This window comes from Mchenga conophoros, linkage group LG12 (assembly GCF_057382185.1).
Source record: "Mchenga conophoros isolate Kocher_MC1m ecotype Shallow Benthic linkage group LG12, M_conophoros_male_GT1.1, whole genome shotgun sequence".
Classification (NCBI taxonomy): domain Eukaryota; kingdom Metazoa; phylum Chordata; class Actinopteri; order Cichliformes; family Cichlidae; genus Mchenga; species Mchenga conophoros.
In genome coordinates, this window is record NC_140537.1 from 31,563,568 (window position 1) to 31,580,008 (window position 16,441).

A 16,441-nucleotide genomic window follows, 5' to 3' on the forward strand; every position below is an offset into this window, starting at 1 on the left:
TGTATTATTTCAATGAATCAAAAAGGATCTGCGCCAACTCATCTTGACTGCTGAGTTATCACTGATCATTGTGACCATCCCCAGTGTCATCCTCATATATAATATACTGATTGGCCAGCAGCTGCTGGCCAGTCTAGAAGTTGTCCCACAGAACAGTAGCCCTATTGTTCACAGCCACCGTTGCTGGTCTTTCCTTTCAGGACTTGGGGACTTCTAGTCCATATGCAGCATAGAGGTCCCTGTAGACTATTTCAGCCTTGATGTACATGTTCCAAGATTCCATCTTGTATTCTGCTACTATGTGCTGGACAGTCGCCAAGGTGCCTTTTGCACATCATGCAAGTTGGGTCCTAACAGCTGTGGAGCCTCCTGCCTCTATGATGTAATGCTTAGGGCCTGTTCTTGTACTGCAATGATCAGAACTACTTTTCTAGCCACTGTGTAGGATTTCTTTTGTCAGCCACTTCCTCTATCTGTTGATGGTACACTTGATGCAAGGGCTTGGTCCTGTTGCCAGGGTGATAGTTGCCCTTCCTTTTTCTCATCGCCATCTGTTGCCAGGAATTCTTGACGCAGATAATCTTGGGGATGGGGCATTTTCCTGATGTGTTTGCGGACTGTTTCTTCCAGGATTGGGGCTCTGGAACTCATTATTCCTCACCCTCCCTCTTGGTGCTGCTTGTTCAGCCTCAGAATGCAAGACTTCAGGTGAATACCTCCGAACATTGTGAAGCTTTTTTTTTTTTGTCTTGACATTGGTTTTATCTCCTCCTTTGGCAAACTTATTATTCCAGATTCATATTTTATGACATTTGTATTGGTGGCCTGGATCTTATTCCTACCATTCAGTTGGCTTTTCAGTACCTGTCTTACCTTACCAGGTATTTGGCTGTGGCTGACCTTCATGTATCTTTGTCAGGATTCCCCTTCTCCTGTGGGATACCATAGTGCTTGTAGCTATCCTGCATATCTGCTTTTCTGCCTTCTGGTAACTCCCCCCATTCATTACATCAATCGTCTTCCCTCTCTTTGCATCCATTCAGTCAGACTTATCCAGTCTGAATGACACCCCAATGTACTCCCTATAGACCCTAGTGAGGTGGATCAGTGTGTATTATTGTCTTGGTTGATGTCATCGAAGTACAGGTGGCTTTATTTGTTGAGGCCTAGGCAGAACATCGGCAGACTGTGCATCACCTTGGTAAATTCCACACTTGATGGTGACATGTGTTATTGCCTTGGAGTTGGCTGGTAGTGTTGTCTTCCAGAATCTCATTGAGTTCATTATAAATGTTATAAGTAGACTATTAGCCTTGTATAGTTCCAAACACTCTAATATCCATGTACCAGGTGGTATTCAAATCCCTGGACTTAAAGTTCTGGTTTACTGCTCTATCAACCAATAGCTGGTCCTTTTGGCCCTCTGGTGTTATTTTCAATACCTTTCTGAGCTGTGCTCATATATTGACTTGGTTGCTACACTGCCTGACAGGAGCTTCCATGTGGCCAGTAATTGGCCGGTAGTTTGATGGTGTTGTACCTTTGTGGGGATCCTTCATGATCTGCCCTGTTTGGATCAATACCTGCTTTTGCAAGCCAAACAAAAGTTGTGAGCCCATTTTTTTTGGCAGTTTCTAGAGCCTCAGTTATGGAGATTTTTGTTGTACCTCTTTCATGCAGGACCTGGTTCTTCCCTAAAACTGGACACCAGGTTCACAGATGGGATCTTGTCATAGAAGAACTGTTTTGTTAAATCAGCTGTGTTTCTTATGAGTAATATTGGTAGATTTAAGCTATCTACTATCATTTTGGATACATTTATTTAACAACCACTTTAATTTATCATGTGTCTCTATACACCGTTTACTATGATAGTATGGACTGGCCTATCACATCTTCTAAATCTGAAGGTGAAACTCACAATTTCACAACACAATAAAACCTAATTAAAATGCTTTAAAGAATTAGACTTTAAACTCTTTGAGTTAAATAAAAAGTAAGAATTACATGCATATTGTTGAATGTGGTGTCTGTGAGGTGGAACAGTGTTAGGGACAGAAGACCCTAGAAATCACAAAAGGCACTTATTATTCGTGTTTCAAAGGGCCAGAAATCTGAGCACCTGGTACTCGCTGGGTCATTGGTGTTGATAAACAGCCCCATTTACACTGTCCCCTTTAACATATATACTAAATAGTTGGCGCAATGGGGCAGTAAAAATTGTCCTTATCGCCACTCAAGGGACTTTCTACTTCTCTAAAAGGGGACTTTGCTTGTGACAGAGCTTGCAAATTAAATTACCTCATCAAGATTATGTTCTCTGGAAAATTAGGATCTCAAATGCAGGCTCAGCCTTAGTGGGAAGCTGATGAACTAATAGGGCATTTCTCATGTGACCCACATAATTTCTTGTCCTCAGAGGTGTGTTGCAGAATGCTGTGAATTCAGCCTGTCAGCACCTTCTGCATGCTATTATTAGAGATGTTCCCTTCTCTGGACCCTGACTTCATGTTAAAGGATGGATGTGATATTTTGAGTCCATTCTTAATATTTTCAGTGTTTTGCTGTCAGCCATCATCATCAACATTTAAGATGAAAAAGGAACATGACAGCTGTTCTTTTCATTTTAGCCCCTGACAAACTATTCTGTCATATATATTTTCTGAACAGGACTCAAGACATTTAACATTGTGTCTGTCATGTGTCGAGGCTTGAGCAATTTGTAAGAAATGTCTCCCAGTGCCTGCTTGCCTTGCATAAAGAAATCCACTGATCTAGCCATGTTTTCCTGCAAAATCCTTCGATATGAATCTGGCTTATATTCCCATAGCTGTCTGTGTGAAATAGCTTGGGCTCAAATAGAGGTAATATATGCATGCCTCCGAAACAATCAGTCTTGTTTATCCAGAGCCCTTGAACCCCCAGGATCAGAAAGTTTCTGCAATGAATTTTGATTTGCTAAATCCCTGTCCAATAAATTGCCTCAACTCTGCACAAACATCAAAACAAACTCTCTTCTTTTTTGTGCCACCAGCTGTTAGATTTGGGTGAGGATAACAGAAAAGAAAGGGTTGGATGATGGAGACATGGAGGATTCACAATTTTTTTTATATTAATGTTTCTGTCCTTCTCACCCCATGTCTGCCTCTCCTTCATTTCCCCTTTCCAGAAAAGTCTTTGGAGTAAATGTCATTTCCACTTATGCGCGCTGAAGTCTTTGCTAACTACGAGGCAACAGTAAAAATTTGATAGAGAAATAGCAGGGTGCCTTAGCAGGTGCATTCATTTGAAAGTTTTCTTGGTCAAGTCTCACACGAAATCTCAAGAGTTATATTTGATGTTAATGAAATTCTGTTTCTTGGATGTCTATGAAGTTGTTATAAGGAAATGAAGGAGTGTGGGTTGAGAGCATGACTTTTTTTATCTCAGGTGCTCATTGAAGAGCAATACTTTGGCTTGAGTCACAGTTTGCCCAGAGTGTAAAATCTCAGTTTATGGTGCAGCTGTCCTTTTGCAGCACTGATGAAAGGAGATGTAAAACACAAGAGAGAGAATCAGATTTAGCACTGGGGAAGTGATTAACTGCTAAAAGTCACAGGCTATTTGGACATGTGCTTACTTGTTATCGTAGCTTATTGTAACTAGTAATGCAGCTGCTTTTACATTTGGGGTCAATACATGAATATTGTGATGTAAATCATGACCATGATGATGGCTGATTTGTCATTATTTATTCCCCTCATCAGACATCATTAGTGATGTATCTTCCAGGTTTTTAAACCTTTAGCACACTGTCGTACAGAAGGCTTGGAGTCTGCAACCACAGATCTCTACTCTTTTTTTTTTTCTCTAAAGCCTATGTTTATACTGAAACTATTCATTGCCTAAGATGAATAAAATAGCAGTTTAAGCTGATGCAATGTTGATATTTAGCACTGAATGGAAAAACTCCAACTGAGGTTTTTAAAGTACTGGATCATCTGTGACCTGATTGAAGAGAGGGCTCACAAATATTGCTGTACAGAGACAAATCTATACTAAACCATCTGGCAGTTGTTAAGATAATTATCTTAACAAGTGAAAATATTGACCCTGTTGTAGGGGAAAGGTCAGCAATCTAACTACATTACCACCCATTCACCTAGCTGGACTAAAAAAAAAAAAAGACTTTCATTAAGTGATGTTTAAATTATTAAAATGTGAATATTTAGCACACAAAATGCAATGAAAACTCCACTAATGCTCACTTTAACTTTGAATAACAACCTAACCCTGCAAGAACTTTCTAACAAGCTTCATTTCTCTATTTGGTGCTTGGTTTGATCTTTTGCCAGATCCTGCGTGTCAGATGCTTTGGATGGGATTCAACAGCCTTTTTGATCTGTGGAGGGTAATGGCTGTATATAAACTAGAAAATTCAGGAGGAGCATATAATTCTTCCTCTCATCACAATTTCAGTGTTTTCTTTTAACTTTCTCTTTATCATTTTTCAGTTTTTCCCCCTTTCACTAATCCTGTCTATATACACATTTCCGACATCCTAGTAGACTAGATAACACTCAATAAAAAATGCAGCCAACAGGAGAAACTCTGGCCGTGAAGTGATATACTGCATATCAGCCTATACAGACCTCTCCGATTACGCTTTTTAATCACATATCAACACCAGCAAGGCATTAGGTGATGGATCTTATTGCAATGACGAAGCATTACATTAGGATGTCAATTGCACAAGACATTTCATCGCTAAATTTCCCCCTGGCTGTCCAAAAGCCCTTTCTGTTGCCGAGTTTATCGTAACAGCTTGAGAGTAGATCACGCACCAGATGTTTGTAATCTCACAACGAGAAGCTTGTGACTGGGGTTGCAATCAGATAAAGGGACATAGGAAGGGATTATAAATGGTGACAGTGGGAAAAGGCTATAGCATCTACTATAATCACTGATAGATGGCAAATTATCTCTTTTTGCTCCTGTTAAAGGCTGTTTAGTGTATTCGCCAACTTAATAATTATTAATACATATATGGCAACACAGTCTGAACTTTCTCCAGCAAGTTTTCTTGTAATTGCTTTAAATGTTCTTCAGGAATAGGTCTCCAAGCTTGTTGAAGGACATTCGAAAGCTTTCCTTTTGATGTTGGCTCCCTTTTGTTCTGTTCTCTGTTAAGATTATACTAGACTCTCAATAATGCCATAGTCCAGGCTCTGGGGAGGTCAGTCCACGGCTGATAGTGTTTTATGTCTGTTTTTTCTATCCAGGTCTGCTTTTATGGTATTGGCTTTTAGCCACTTTTAGTTCAGTAATCTGGCATACCTAAGCCTTCTCTCTCTGTTTCCCTCCTTAAGGATTCTTGACAACCACTTTTCCACTGAACCATTTCTGATGACTCGCTTCAGTAGATGGATAGCTGAAGTTAGTTAAGAAGAATTTAAAGGCCTGGAGACCTATTGCTCTAGACCCATTTAAGAAAATTGCATGAAAATCTTGCTTATTGGAGGCAAATATAGAGAAGTTTTTGCACAGTACTGTAAGCCTGTTACTTTTTAGCACAACATTCATGATAATATTGACGTAACTGTGAATAAACTGGGGGAATTTAGACCTCATACAGAAGGCACAAGCTCATTTCTTTTAGCTCGTTTGTAAGGCCCCATTGAGAGTGTATGGTTGTGTGGGCAGGTTAATGATATCAGCTTGAGAGTAGTTTTTAATCACGAACAGACTAATGAGATAGGTTGTGCTGGAGTTACTCCAGCAATAAACAGCATCACACATCACTTCTTCCCCTTTCTCTTCCTTCGTTTCTCAGTTTTTCTTTCTGCTTTCTTTACTGTCTAAATCGAAGAATGAAGAGACTTTGGCGAACTCCAGCGACAAATGAGTACACAATTGTGTGGATTAAAAGGAATCAGTCATATTTACACGAGTTAACAGCAGGACAGAGTCACCCTGTGGTGAGGCACCAGCAGGTTACTGGCAGTTGGAAAAGCAGAACTGAGAGTCAACCCCCTTGAGAAATAGAATAAAACACTGAACACATTTATGACTGACAGAAAGAGGGCTTCATTTACTTATCCTGGAAATTGAATATATGAATTAAAACTAGCTGAAGAAAACAAAGATGAAGTCAAATGGCTTTTAAAGAAGACATATTTTAAATATTTATAGTAAACCAAAATAAGAAGAAAAAATCATTTTTTTAAATTTTTTATTATTTAATGTTTTGTGACTCTGAACCCCTGCAAGGCTGAAGGTAACGTTTTAACTACTTAGTACTCAAACATGTTTCACTCCATTAGTGAGTGAAAACTGGACCCATGGAAGTATAAAGAATTTGCCATGCTCTCCCAGTTAAGAGCATGCTCCACCTGTGAAGATGGCCTAGTAGCAGACGGTACATTAATGCAACATGTTATTCTTCGCTGACTGAGTCCTGTGGTTATATTTCTGTAACCCTTGGATTTTGATGCGGGCTGGTGTCAATGAAAAGTCTGACAGTTTTTAATCCTGTAGTATGTTTTGAAAACATAATCCATAAGATCTAAAGCTAATTTAGTACAAAAAACTTTTCAGTGCTGGACAGAGACAGTGCTCAATTTATATCTAATTTCTGAATTTTTTTAATATTTGTTTTTCAAAACATGCTGACTATTCAAGTGAAGACTTCTAGGAAACATGGAAATACTTCCTGTCTTGGAGAGCATTCTTAACTTTCTAACATATTAGGGGCTTTTTCTTTGCTAACAGAAACTATTTTTTTTACAGAATATTTTTCCTATGACCCTGTTTGAAAAAAAAAGATTTTATTTTATTGTATTTTGAGGCATAGAGAGAATGAGAGCAAGATGAGGGTGGGGTGTGGGACAAGGGATCATGTGCATATGGGTGGTTTATTCTTTTTAATCATATTAAGTTGGATCATTAGATGGACCCATTTACAAAGTGTTTTCATGAGGTGTGCGGTACCAAATCCTCTTGGAAATCGGCCTAATCTATTGCAAAAGCTCTGTAGCTTCCAGTTGTAGCTTTGGTGAGGACTCTGCATCCCTAGCTTCAAGCCTGGGTATGAACATGCATGAAGCATTAATTTGGCAGAGTTAGGGCTAAAAACAAATTGCCACTCTACCTTCCCAAATCCTGGTGTGATTGAGAAATAATGAGCAGCTCAGCCTACATAAATGGTTCACTAGATTATCCCCTTCAGAAACACACAGCTCACCTCTATCCTGGCCATGAAGTCAAATGGTTTTATGATGTACAGACTTATCATGGATATAACAAGATAAAGCCTGCGTGTGAGTCAGCTAGGACAACTCTCAGCAGGCAAAGGTTCTCAGTATTAATGTCAGTCTATTCATATTTCTTACATTCTATGATAAATCTTGTAAATTTGGTGAATGTTTTCCAGCCTTGTGCCTAACACAGAGCGTCTTGCATCTTTTTTAGTATAGGATTAGTACTGTGATAACCCTCTAGACTTTGACCTTCCCTGGATGTTGAAAGCTTCATTTTCGGTCCACCCCCTTGAAGATTATCCCTTAGCAGCATTTCACGTTATGATAGCACTAATGGTAAAAATAGAACGATGATCCTCAACATTTAAAAGAGGATCAGGATGGAGGTCCTGCTGATATGACCTTTAGAGTGGGCTCTGGAGACTAAAGCCAATACAGTCACAATTCTAAAGTTGGCTCAGGAGAACACTGAAAGGGGTGAAGGGCAGTTGAATTACAAGATCCAATTTACAGCACAACGAATGTATTGAATTCTATATTTACTCCACTCACAGGGTTCCATAAACTAAACTAAGACTGCATGAGTTTGTCACACTGCTACACATTTCTAAGCAGCTTACACCACATGCTAGCAATACTCTTGTGTAAATTGCTTTCAAATAAATGACTTACAGCTAATATGAATAAAAATGGTATGTATGATTATGTCTAGATTTCATCTACTTCATGCAAGTATACGTTTTTTCTTTAGAATTTAAGTAGTCCTGCTTTTCTGTGAGTTTGTCCTCTGACAAACATCACACGTGCAGAGACACATATCATTAGATGCAACAGTAAAGCTACACTGGTCAATACCTAGTGGTTCTGTGCCAAGATGCCAGAACTATGCCATTTAAAACTTCTAAGAACACTGCACGCTTGTAAACACAATACTGTATAACAGATGTTTAAAAACTTGCCTTTGAAAATGTTCAAAATGTTCACTAAGCTGATTAGTAAATGGTATTAAATGGAAATATAGTAAATGTAGTATGTTATATAAATATTTATAGAAGTGTGTATGTGTGTAATCACATTACATTTTTCAGTAATGCAGTAATGTAACATGTTAGCACTTATTAAATTCAGTAATTACATCACAGTTACAATTATGCCATTTCTTATGTGACAAAGGTTCTTCAGTTATCTGTGCGCTACACTGAAAGAAAAAACAATTTGATAAATATGTTGGGTTTTGTTTTTGTTTTTTTTCCCTGTGCACTTGCGCTACAATCAACCTTTTTCAGCTCCGCTGTGGGAGGAGAGAAATGATAGACCGGTCTACAGTTATACAATTTGTCAGGAGTGGAGATATGGCCAATATTTTTACTGCACAAAAGGACAAGCGCGCGATGGTAAAGTGGAAACTATATCCAGGACAGAAACAACTGCATTACACTGCTAAGAGAAAACTGACTCTTTGCAAGTGTCTGCACAGACTGCTTTTTGAACTTTTCTTTGTGTCGTCGGCTTTGTGTTCATATCTAAATACTTCGTATGTATGTAGCCTGCAGGTTTATATTGTTAAGTGGTAATTATGTGGCAATGTGTTTGAGGTCATTTTAAACAATAATGAAGAAGTAATGTCAAAAGTAATGTTTCAAGCAAAGTAATGAGTAATGTCTAATAAAATGCTTTTCCTGAGTAACAATTCCAATTTACTTCCATTTATATGTAAGTTTATATATTACTCTTTGGAAATGTACTCATCTTACATTTTCAATTAAATGGTAATTGGTACCTTGTAAATGGTAATGAAGTCATGTGACTTTTTGATGCATTTTCATACAAGTTTACAAATATGACCCATGTTTAGTATATTTTTTCCAACATGAATAATAGCAGGTGACTGCTGGAAGAGAAAGGTGAGAATGAGGGTGAGAGAGTGACATAAATAAACAGTAATAGAGGGGAAATTAGAGTGAGATTTGACAGAAAGTGAGTATGATAGAGTCAGGGCAGTTAGTATGCAGAACGCAAACACTTTTAGACCCTCTGTCGAAGTCTGGAACTCCTCTGCAGTGAGCAGTCTAAACTTTCTCATATAAGCCTTCGCCTCGGGCCATGAGCTCAGATATTTCAGTCACATTCACTGAAGCTAAGGAAAAAAAAAAAGTCTTATTACTTATGATCAAAGGTTGGTGTTTTCTGGAGGAGACATAGAGCGTCTGCTAGAATTTGCATTAGAAGTTGAAGGCGGGTTATTTTCAGTGAATAAAGAGACATCCAGAAAAAGGCGGGGATTGGTTGTTTTCACTGCTTTTAAGCTCACTTCCTTTGAAGAAAGTTTACATGGATAAACATTGCTTCATGAAATCTAAATATGATCAATAGGAATGAAGAGATAAATCTCTATTTCCCTGTTAAGACACATAGTTAGTCGACCTTAACTCTTTAAAATCGTCACAGCAAATTCGTTGAGCAGAGCCAACCCACAGCAAAGGCATAGGCAGTTAGGGTGAAAGCTGTCAGGAAGATTAATCATGGTTACAGTGACAACATTATCAACAAAAATTGACTACTTATAGTAACACACAAATGGCAATTTCAGAATTTCCAACAATACTCAGCAGTGTCTGCTAGCATGACTTTAGCCATATAACCAGTGTATGAAAGCACTGGCTAAACAAATCTCACGCCAAATAAGAGGAAGCCTCACAGTTCTTCGTTCATGAAAAATATTGGGTAATATGGGTCAAGCGAGCTTTCTTTGCACACAGGACTGAGGCATAGTGTGGGCAGACCAAGAGGGGTCTGACGCTAATGAGCAGAGCAGTACACAGCCCAAAAGCTTAAGCCTGTGAGCCTGGGGTATGGCATATACAACCTAGGAGTTACAGACAAATTTCCACACATACTAAAATATATTTTCAGATTTGTCACAAGAGAAGTGTAGCAAATGTCACATTTAACTCAAGACTTTGAGCTCTTGGAGCAAAATGCTTAGACTGTGCAGATATTGCAGATCCATGTTTTTGTGTACATTTACAAATTTGTCTAAATATTTACAAATTTCAGTGCATACAAATCTGAGTACACCCTAGACTGATGGAGGCTGAGTTACACACATTTGCAAAAATATGCTATTTAAATGCATCCAAAATTACTGTTTTCACAAAAAAAACCTGGGATGGTTGATGTTGTTTACATTTCTTCTTTTTCTTGGACTTTAAGATGGGAGAATATTAGTTTTTTTTCCTATCATACGTCTGTAACCATCACTGTTAAGTTCACTATGAATACATAAAAAAACTATGTATTAATTACCATAACCATATTATTATATTATCATAAAGTAGCCTACTCATTTCTGTGAAACACATACTGCTGGGTTAATAACATTTTAGTCAGTGACATAGTTTTTGTAGTTTCTGCACTGTATAGTGGATTTTCATTCGAATAATAAACATGTGATGGAAGTAGTCTTTAAGCTGTATGTCAAAACTTTTGATGAATGTAATTGTTGAGTAACTATAGACATTTTTATACATTTTCATTTTTTTTAATCCTGTTATTCCAACCATACCACAGATGGTGTAATAATTTTGATAGTTACTTCTGATTCATGCATACTCAACAGCCTCTTCCCACTTCAACTGATCACATGTCTCCAGCTTTTCCACAGCCATCAGAGGGCTCATTTTAATTAGGACAACTAATGAGAAATTCACACTACCCTCTATCTGCCCTTCGTTGGAGATAATAAAGAAACAACATTTAAGATGAGGTTTAATAATTTATTGAATTATATAATTAATTATGGATTATCTTTTAAATATAATTCTCTATTAATATTATTTTAAAATGTTTTATTTATGGATTTAATATTTGCAATGTTGGAGCTTTAGCAGCAAGGCACTCATTTTTTTCTAGATTTTCTTAAATATTGACATAGTACATATGTATTTCTTAAATATTATAGTACAATGTATCCAGCTAGCAATGTCTTTTTCTGTTGAACTTAATGTTACTCAACTTAAGAAGTGGCAGATTGGATAACAGTGAGTATTAATTTATTTTACCAGAAATACTCTACTAATCATTGATTTAAAAAGGAGAATATATTATTCTATTAATAATAATAATGGATACTTTATTGATCCCCATGGGGAAATTACTTGTTTTTTCTCTGCATTTGACCCATTCACTCAGTGAAGCAGTGGGCAGCCCACTAAGCAGGCGCCCGGGAGCAGTGTGTAGGGACGGTACCTTGCTCAGGGGTACCTCAGGGTAGCCGTTAAGTGGATTCGAACCGCCGACCTTCCGATCATGGGGCGACCACTTTACCTACTGAGCTATCCCTGCCCTAATATTATTGCTATTAGCATTAGAAATTTTTATATTATGCATTTTATATATAATGTAGCAAATATCTTTTTGCAAGCATTATTTACATGGATGTCAGCTGCAGACTGAAGAATCGAGACTAAATTCAACATTTTGCTTTGCTGATTATTTTTCCCTTAACATAATTTTTTGCATAGCCTGCAGTTATTTTGATTCCCAGCCAAGATGCTAATACATGTTGCATCCGGACCCTCGCTGCAGATGGAGTGCCCATAATTAGCTTCATTTCCCTTCATCAGTGCAAAAGGAGGGTGGAACTGTTACTCAGACCTAGAAATATAGTCAGTCTCAGGGGTGGATTTCAGCATCTGATGAAAAAGTTCTTGACGTCCAGCAGAAGCCTGCAGGCCTGGGTCATCATGATTCTAGACACTGTTAAATGGAGTTACAGCCTCAACGTTGCACAGTTGCAGATTTCACAGCCTCTACTGGGAACTTTAGGGGCTTGTAAAGAGTCCAAAGCTGATGGGATTTTAGTCCCCTTGGCGAGCAGCTGAAATAAAATTGGAATGATCCCGTCTTGAGTGGCTATATACAGCTGCAGTCCAATAGTTCAAATTTTGAACTTTGTTGTAGCAAGATTTTAAAAACAAACAAAATCACAAAAGGAAATCCAGAGAGAACAGAATGAAAAACAGAAAAATTCTAAAGGGAATGTAAATGTAAAGGGATAAGAGAGAACGTAAATGAAATGTGCTTTTAAGGGTGGATCATATCTTGTCAAGTGTTCCAAATTTTTCTGCTCCGAGAAACTCCAGCTTCCTCTCAGCATAAGTCTCTTTTTCAAATCTCCAATTAACCGGCGTGGTGCTTGCTAGAATGAAAATGCTTCTGATGATCAAGCTAATTTACAACTGTTCTCTTGATGTGAAGCATATTTTTACTCGAGTAATGCCTTTTAAGTAAAAGGGGACTCATATCAAAGTAATAATTCCTTCTGGGGCACTAGATATGTTTTGTTTGAAAAAGCAGAATTTGTGATTTAAAGAAAATCCGTCTAGTACGTATGTGGTATGTGCTAGCATGAGCAGTCCTTTGTAATCAAAGCAGAATCATAGCTAATGACACAAGACATTAGTGAAAACACATTTTCAAAGTAGAATTTAGGTTACATTCCTTTCCTTGAAAACAGAAAGCCAAAATCTCAGAAACTGGGACTGTAAAACAGTGAGGTCAATAAGTATTTGATCACCCTGTGATTTTGCAAGTTCAAATATCCAGTTTTATTGTGGGATTGCAAATGTTTACAAAAGTATATCTAATTGCAAATTTGTATTTATTAAATATGCATGGAGAGCGTGGCAGATGAATCTGGAATGCATGTTTACTTTTTTAAATATCTGAAAACTAAGCTGCATAAAAGCAAATACTATTAAAAATGGCCTTGTAGCTGCCTTATGACCTCTTGTATTTTTCAAATGTCCAAAATCCTTTTGAAATATTAAAAACATTTACTGTTAATCAACAATAAAGATACAAAAAATCATCTGCCAATGTAAAAGTTTATCTGTAAAAAAACAACAAGTTTGCCTCTAGATGTTAGAGTTCTAGTTATAGAAGGGCCCTTTGAGCAATTTAAATGGCTATCATCAGCTATCAGCCCCTACGTATCACTGGCATGTAAAAGTCCACTTTCAACATTGGTCTTAGATTGGTAGGTGGAATTGGTCACAAAGACATGTATGGTATGTATGTCCAATCTAGCTTTTCTTTAACAACATAAGCAAACTGCTTGTATACTTAACCGACTTTTGTGTTTCATAACAATAGTATTTGTTTTGTTAAAAAATGTGTTTAAAAAACAAGTTTTGTTGTGTAAGCTATAATCCAGATTAGTGGCCTGTTAAATGGTTAAAGTCTAGGTTGGCTTTATAATTGAGAAATAAAGTAATATAGCTTGTCCTTCTAAAAAATAAGTTCAATTCCACAGTTGAAACATAAGAAACATTATGTTACATATAAACCCTGCCATATGTTAGATCTGGTCATTTTGCTTATTAGAAACTTTATATATTGGAAGTTTTTAACAAGCATGTAATGATTATATTTAAATTAGGTGATCTTGTTTTAAACACATATCTCTTTAGGCCTAAACTGACATTGCCAATACCACACATCCAGACACAGTAGTAGATGGTGTTTCTAATACTATATGTGTTAGTCTAATTTGGTTGTAGGGGGTCCTGCTCCTCCTTGAATCGCTACCTTATCGTGGTGGAGGGGTTTGTGTGTCCCAGGGATCCCAGGGGATATGTTGTCTGGGGGCTTTTGCCCCCTGGTAGGGTCTCCCATGGCAAATTGGTCCTGGGTGAGGGACCAGACAAAGAGCAATTCAGAAGACCCTTATGAAAAGAATATCGAGGGAACAGTTTACCCTGCCCGGGATAGGGTTACCGGGGCCCCGCCCTGGAGCCAGGCCCGGGGAGGGTGCCCGAGGGCGAGCGTCTGGTGGCCGGGCCTTGGTCCATGGGGCCCGGCGGGGCACAGCCCAAAGAGGAGACATGGGCCCATCCTCCCGCAGGCCCACCACCCGCAGGAGGCGCCATAGGGGTCGGGTGCATTGTGTGCCGGGTGGCGGCCAGGAGCGGAGGCCCTGGCGGACTGACCCCCGGCTGCCAAGACTGGCAACAGGGACATGGAATGTCACCTCTCTGGTGGGGAAGGAGCCTGAGTTAGTGCGTGAGGTTGAGAGGTACCGGCTAGATATAGTCGGGCTCACCTCTACGCATGGCTTGGGCTCTGGAACCAGTCTCCTGGAGAGGGGCTGGACTCTGTCTCAGTCTGGAGTTGCCCCTGGTGAGAGGCGGCGGGCTGGGGTGGGTATTTTAATATCTCCTCGGCTTGCTGCCGGTACGTTGGGGTTTTTCCCGGTGGACGAGAGGGTTTGTTCCCTGCGCCTTAGGGTCGGGGAACGGGTCCTGACTGTCATCTGCGCTTATGCGCCGAGTGGCAGTTCGGAGTACCCAGCCTTCTTAGAGTCCCTGGGGGGGGTGGGATGCTGGAAGGTGCTCCACCTGGAGACTCTGTTGTCCTGCTGGGAGACTTCAATGCTCACGTGGGTAACGACAGCGAGACCTGGAGGGGCGTGATTGGGAGGAACGGCCTCCCTGATCTGAACCCGAGCGGTGCTTTGTTATTGGACTTCTGTGCTAACCACAGTTTGGCCATAACGAACACCCTGTTCGAACATAAGAGTGTCCATAAGTGCACGTGGCACCAGGACGCTCTAGGCCGTAGGTCGATGATCGATTTTGTAATCGTATCACCAGCCCTGCGACCATATGTTCTGGACACTCGGGTAAAGAGAGGGGCTGAGCTGTCAACTGATCACCACCTGGTGGTGAGTTGGATCAGGTGGCGGGGGAGGACGCTGGACAGACCTGGTGCACCTAAACGCGTAGTGAGGGTGTGCTGGGAACGTCTAGCAGAGGCCCCAGTCCGCGAGATCTTCAACGCACACCTCCGGTAGAGCTTCAACAGCATTCCGAGGGAGGGACTGGGGACATTGAGTCTGAATGGACCATGTTCAGTGTCTCCATTGCCGAAGCTGCTGCATTGAGCTGCGGCCGCAAGGTGGTTGGTGCCTGCCGTGGTGGTAATCCCCGAACCAAATGGAGGACACCAGAGGTGAAGGGAGCCACCAGGCTGAAGAAGGAGTCCTATCGGGTATGGTTAGCCTGTGGGACTCCGGAGGCAGCCGACAGGTATCGACAGGCCAAGCGGAATGCGGCTCGGGCAGTGGCTTAAGCAAAAACTCGGGTGTGGGAGGAGTTCGGAGAGGCCATGGAAAAAGACTTTCGGACTGCCTCGAACAGATTCTGGCAAACCGTCAGGCGTCTCAGGAGGGGAAAGCGGTGCTCTACCTGCACTGTGTATAGTGCTGGCGGAGGGCTGCTGACGTCGGCTGAGAAAATTGTCAGGCGGTGGAAGGAATACTTCGAGGACCTCCTTAATCCCACTGACATGTCTTCCGAGGAGGAAGCAGAGTCTGGGGATGAGGGGAATGACCCGCCAATTTCCGGGGGCGAGGTCACTGAGGCAGTTAAACAACTCCTTGGTGGCAGAGCCCCTGGTGTTGATGAGGTCCGCCCCGAGTTCCTGAAGGCTCTGGACGTTGTAGGGCTGTCCTGGTTGACACGCCTCTGCAATGTTGCGTGGAGATCAGGGGCAGTACCTGTGGACTGGCAGACCGGGGTGGTGGTCCCCATCTTTAAGAAGGGGGACCGGAGGGTGTGTTCCAACTACAGGGGGATCACACTCCTCAGCCTCCCTGGGAAAGTCTATGCCAGGGTGCTGGAAAGAGAGTTCGTCCGCTAGTCGAACCTCGGATACAGGAGGAACAATGCGGTTTTCGTCCTGGTCGCGGAACACTGGACCAGCTCTTTATCCTCTCGAGGATACTTGAGGGTGCATGGGAGTTTGCCCAACCAGTCTACATGTGTTTTGTGGACTTGGAGAAGGCATTCGACCGTGTCCCTCGGGGTGTCCTGTGGGAGGTGTTGCGGGAGTATGGGGTGTCTGGCCCATTGCTACGGGCCATTCGATCCCTATACAACCGTTGCAAGAGCTTGGTTCGCATTTGCAATAGTCGTACTCGTTCCCGGTGGGTGATGGGCTCCGCCAGGGCTGCCCTTTGTCTCCAGTTCTGTTCATAATTTTTATGGACAGGATTTCTAAGCGCAGCCAAGTGGCGGAGGGCTTTCGCTTTGGTGGCCTCAGAATCTCATCTCTGATTTTTGCAGATGATGTGGTTCTGTTGGCTTCATCGGGTGAGGGCCTCCAGCTCGCACTGGAACGGTTCGCAGCCGAGTGTGAAG